Genomic DNA, 5,993 nt, shown 5'->3' with positions numbered 1-5,993 from the left:
ATTTCTAGACCCTTTTATTTTATTATTATATTCATTGATTTATTCTTTTCATTTCCATAATTATATTGCATACTATAGTATAGAAGTTATATAGGAAGACACATATACATTTATATATTTTTATTTTTATACATTTATATATTTCATATTATACTATAGAATTTATATAGGAAGACACATATGCTTTTATATAGTTTAATAAAGACAAGACACTATGAAACACACCATGCAGCATGCTGGAAAGGCAGCTGGCAAGCCTTCAGAGAGGGGTGGAGGAGGGGGTAGAGGAAGAGGGGTAAGTTATTCCCTCTCCCAAACTGAGACACAGCCTCTTTCCTACAACTAGCAGGCATGAGGCTTCCACTAGTACAGGCAGCAAGGAGAGGGGATCAGTGCCAGTGTCACTGCCTGTGCCTGAGTCTGCATCCCCTCCAAGAGTGCCAGCCATAACCCCCCACCACTACCATGACAACAAGCAGCAGCACTAGCACCAGTATGACAGTCTCCTCCACCCCAATTTCACTTCCCATACCGAGCCTTCCAGTGCCAGAGGAAGAGCTGGAGCTGGATCTGGATCTGAGTGCCCTAGCAAGGGAAATTCTGGGGAAGGAGGGGGAATCAGCTGAGTTTGTGCTTCACACCTCTCAAGTTTCCCCTAGAGCCAGGTCTTCTTCCCCAGGCAGAACTTCAGAGGAGGTTGAGGTAGAGGTTGTGGAGGCAAGTGTCTCAGCTGAATCTGCTCCTCCTGTTTCTGTGCCTCTGCCTGCTGAGGAGGGGAAAATTGCAGCATCCACACATGTACCTGCACCCCAGAAGTGAGTGGGTAGTGTAGTCTGGGATTATTTTGAGCTGACAGATGATCCCATGGATGCTGTCTGTCTGCACTGCTGAGCCAAGACCAACTAGGACAAGGGAACAAAACACATGAGCACCACGGGGATGCTGATGCACCTCTGCAGGCACCACCCTCTTGCCCTTGCTCCTCCTCAGCTTGGCAGCAGTGGGAGCATGCCCACAGGGAAGTCCCCCTCTCACTGCAATTCTCCGTTACCTCAAAGCAGAGGCAGCACCTATCTATGGGGATCACCTGGCTAAGGAGGGCATTGCCAGCACTGAGGGTCTTGGTGGTCTTGAGGAAGTGTTTGAGGATCACCAAGATCTGGGAGATGGTATCCCACTCAGCTCTGTTAAGACGGCCGCTGATCCCGATCTTCCCGAGCAAGGCCTATGGATGGCCTTCTGTTGCTGCACCAGCCTCTTGTGCATCAGGTATATGGAGTTCCACCAAGTCTCCACAACCTGCATGATTTTGTACTGCAGGAACATAAAGAATGTTCAGCTCTGCTTGTTTGTCCCACAGCATCTTGCCTCCCTTGATGGTCTAGTGGAAGTAGCCTGCCACCTTCCTGCATTTTGAAATCAGCTTGCTGGTGGTGCTGGCACTGTCACCGGCAGCTCTGTCCCCCTCCAAGGCATCCCGGACTACAACATGGAACTTGTGTACCACACAGCAGATTCCAACAAAGTTGGCATCATGGACTGCCTCGACCATATTGGCCCCATTGTCGGTGACCATGAATCCATGAGTGAGCTTGCCCTGCCCAATGAGCCACCCCTGCACCAAGAGGTTTATGGCCCCCGTGATTTCTGTAGCCATGTGGGACTCATCCATCACCTCAGCTTGAAGGAGAGCCTATTGACAGCCTGACTGGTTGCACCAGTGCCCTGTGAGGTACAAGTAGGTGTGATCTACATCCTGGCTGCTCCAGATGTCCGAGGTGAAGTGTATGGCTACCTGCGGCCCTGCTTTGTGCTGCGCCTCCCTCAAGTACTCCCTGCATACCTCATACAGAAAGGGCACCACCGTCCTGTGAAAGGTGGTGCATGTGGGCACTTGGTATGATGGGACTATGAGTGCCATGATCTGCCTGAACCCTGGCTGCTCAACTAAGAAGGGTTGGCCACCTAGAGCAGAAATCTCCCCAATGCTCTGGGTGACCTCGTTTGCCTTTGGAACGCGCCCCTCTTTTTCTGTGTCTTTCCCCCACTGCTCCAGGGTGGCCTGCCTCTGCTTTGTGGGCACAGGAGCTTTGAAGCGAGAGGGGGACTTCCCTCTAGGCATGCTCCTGCTGGTGCCAGGTTGATGAGTGGGTGCTGCCTCCTGAGATGTAGCAGTATCGTCATGGTGGTGAAGTATTTCACCTCCTTGCCCCAGCTGATCTGCCTTTGGCAGTGCTGGCAGATAGCATACTTGGGATTATCTGTCACCCCAGAATGATCCCACACTACACTACTTCCCCACCCCTGCTTCTGGTTTGAGGGTGGGGATCCTGCCTTATCCCCCTCCTGAGCAGGAGAGGCACAACAACAGGGGAAGTTGATCCACTTGCCTCCACAGCCTCTTCTGAGGTGCCTTCCAGAGAAGGAGACCTGGCTCTAGGGGAACTTTGAGGGGTGTGGAGCACAAACTCAGATTACCCCTCAGTCCCCAGAATTTCTTTAGCTAGGGTGCTCAGATCCCTTCATTCCAGATCCAGCTTCTCCTCTGGCCCTGGGAGGTTCACACTAGGAAATGAAATTGGGGTGGAGGAGACTGTCATTCTGCTGCTGGTAGCTAATTCTTGTGCTGCAGAGGTATTGCAGGTGCAGGGACAAGTACAGCTCCCACCTCCTTGCTCCCACTGGAAGCAGAAGACTCATGGCTGCCGGGAACGAGGATGTGTCTATGTTTGGGGGGGGAGGGAGGGGAACTTGCAGCTCTATATCTCCTCCTACTCCCTCTAGCCCCTCTCCCTCCCCTGCCAGAAGACCTGGCACCTGCTTTTCCAACACACTTCATATTAATCTTTCCTGTGCTGGAAAATGTGTCTCTGTGTGTGCTGCTGTCTGTGTGTGCTGCTGTAATATCTCTCTTTCATTTTTCTCTGATGTATAACTGTGTCTGACTTCTTCTTCAGAGTTGTGTTTAGTCTGTGTGTGTGTAACTGTATAATATCTCTTCTTCTTCTCTGATGTATGACTGCCTGACTTCTTCTGTGTTGTGTTTAATATCTATTTTTCTTCTATGATGTATGTATCTGACTTTTTCTGTGTTGTGTTTAGTCTGTATGTGTATGTGCATGTGTGTGTAACTATATAATATATCTTCTTCTTCTCTGTGTATGTGTGTGAGTGTGTGTAATGTGTGTCTTTCTTGCACAGTGATGGGTCACACTCCAGGGAAAACACAGCTTTCTTTTTAAAAAGTGTGTGGGGGGGAGGATAACAAAAACAGGGACAAATAAAAGGTTATTGGGGGAAGAATGAGTTGGAAGAAATGGACTGGATAGGGATAAGTAGAAGGATTCTAGTTAGTAAGCTGTATCCAATCCTTTCCAAGAACAGAGACTAGCAGGAGACTGAGTAGATAGAAAACCAAGCCAGTCCACTACCTTTCAGACACTGTTGCTGAGGCAGAAACAGCTTACAAAAGGCACAGAAAGCCTGCAGACAGAAGCTAATATGCTATGTCCCTCCCCCAGACCACTATGATTAGAAGGGAACTCAGGGAAAGATCACAGTCACTGGCCAGCTATAGATGTCAGTCTTTGCCCCATCCCCTCCCTCTTCTCAGTTTCTGTTCCCCTGAAAGACTGCCTTCTGAATCTCCAAATCTTTTCTGAGTTGAATTGGAGGCTCCAAATCGATTCATAGGGTTTTTTTTTCCTCTTGATTCAATTCGGGTTCAGTGATTCAGCCTCCAAATTGGGCCAAATCTTCTCCAAATTGAATCGGTGACCAAAGCTTCACACATCCATCATGCTAGTGCACATTAAATGCAATGTCCCTTACTGCTGACTGTTTTTCAAGTTATGGCGAGCCACGGCATGGCATACAGTTCACTCAGAATCCCTGTGTTATGCCCTCTCTCAGCCTGGCACATATAATTAGTGTAGCCAAGTCCTCCAAAAGATGAAACTGGACCAGGTTGTCCTGCACCTCATCTGCATATAAAGTTTTGGAGTATCCCAGGATTTGTGACAAGAACATCCAGTTCCAGTACCAAATTCACACTTGTATCCTTTCTGGGGGGGATATCTGGAGCATACACACATACTAAGCCACTTTGAACTGTGGGGTCACCGTGGAGGGCAGGGCCACACTAATCATATGTGCCAGGATGAGGGTGTGACATAGGAGTGCTGGGTGAACTGTATGCAATGCCAGGTCTCCAGGAGAGAAGGGGCAGTACTAGTGAGGCCCAAGAAGGGCGGGATGAGAGAGACCAGGTGAGAGCTGATGGAGAGTGAGAGGCCTCTTTGAGAGGGAAGTGGTATCAGTGTGGCCCTAGCAGGGCTGAGAGAATGAGACTCAATGCTGTGATGAGTTGGGCCCAGCCTCAGGCCGGAGCTTGGCACAGCTGTGAGCAACATCTCTGTGAGGCTTGGGATGTAGTACAGGGGTGGTTGAAGCTGCACGCATAGGCCCAGGAGAACAGGGCATTCAGTAGGTAGCCTCCTGCCTAATTATTTAACAGCAAGGCATGGCAGGAGAGAGAGGGGGGTGGTGTGCCCAGAGGCAGTGGGAGACCAGCACTGTGGCTGGTTGGGAAGCTCCCACTTTCACCACAACCAGCATGTGCTCTAGGGTCCTGCATACCTCCATGATGGCCTCCTTGGCAGTGGCCTTGCCCATGCCAAATGAGTGCCACACATACTGCAGGCTGGTGAGCATGGCCAGCTTGAGCAGTGCCAGGGCCAGGCAATGTCAGTGGGGATGGTTGGGCACATGCCAGTGTCCTGGCACTCCAGGTGGGGCTGGAGCTGGTGGAGCAGGTCCGCAAAGGTGGTCTGGGTCATCCAAAAGGTGATCCCCCACTGCTTATAATCCCATTTCTGCTGCACCAGGTTAAGTCACCAGTGCTGGCTGGTGCAACAGGTCCAGAGGGCTGGAGACCCAGGAGGGTGACAGCAGTCCCAGCAGTGGCTTCCTGGAGCTCCTCATTGGCATTGCTGATAGCAGCATTTGCGCAGTGGTGGGGATTCTGGGAGGGCACATGGAGTGTGGGCAGGTGGTCGCTGCATATGGAGGAGCCAAGCAGGGCGAGACAGCCATGGACCAGGTGATGATGAGCAGAGCAGGCCAGCAGGGTGACCAAGGTGGCACACAGGATCGGGGGACCCTGTTCCTCACTGCCAGGGTCAGGGGCTGAGGCAGCCATAGTGCAGAGAGGCAGAGGGGGCACAAACACAGCTGCCATGTGCTCCCTCTGCACATGCCATGCTGCTCCTCTGGGCACAGGAACTGGCTGCCCAGAGAACACAGAGAGGAGCTAGATTTTAAAGATGGCTGCCAAGTGGTGGGACCAGAGGCTGGAGTTGTCCATGGTGGACACAGGGATACATGGCAGGGCTGGAGGAACCAGGCAGTAAATTTGCTTCTAGGTCCCTGCATGTGTAGATGTCTAGAGTAAATAGCTAGTAAGCTACTAGATATATAGGGAGCTATACGTGGAGTAAAACGAAGGCCCAGGGTGGTATAGGACCACAACTGAATGGGAAAAAGCAATTGGTGACAGACAGGGGGGACAAGTCTGAACTCTTCAATGAGTTCTCAGTGCCTTAGTGTTCCTAAGCGAGGGGCAAGACAAGTCTCACAATGAGATTGTAGAGAGGCAACAGCAGGGTGCCAGACTACCAAGCATTGACCTTGAGATGGTGCAGAGTCACTTGGAAGGACTGGATGCGTTTAAGTCGGCAGGCCCGGATGATCTCCATCCGAGGGTACTGAAGACACTGGCTAATGTAATTGCACAGCCACTGGCAAGAATATTTGAGCACTTGTGGCACATGGGTCAGTGTGGTCCCTATTTTCAAGAAGGGGAGGAAGAAGGATCCAGGCAACTACAGGCCAGTCAGTCTCACCTCCATCCTTGGCAAAGTCTTCGAAAAGATTATTAAGGCTCATATATGTGAGAGCCCAGCAGGAAAAATTATGCTGAGGGGAAACCAGCA

The sequence above is a fragment of the Gavialis gangeticus genome, unplaced genomic scaffold (genome assembly GCF_001723915.1).
Source record: "Gavialis gangeticus isolate Ggan-Ray unplaced genomic scaffold, GavGan_comp1, whole genome shotgun sequence".
NCBI lineage: Eukaryota > Metazoa > Chordata > Crocodylia > Gavialidae > Gavialis > Gavialis gangeticus.
Note: the sequence above shows the minus strand (reverse complement) of the source record.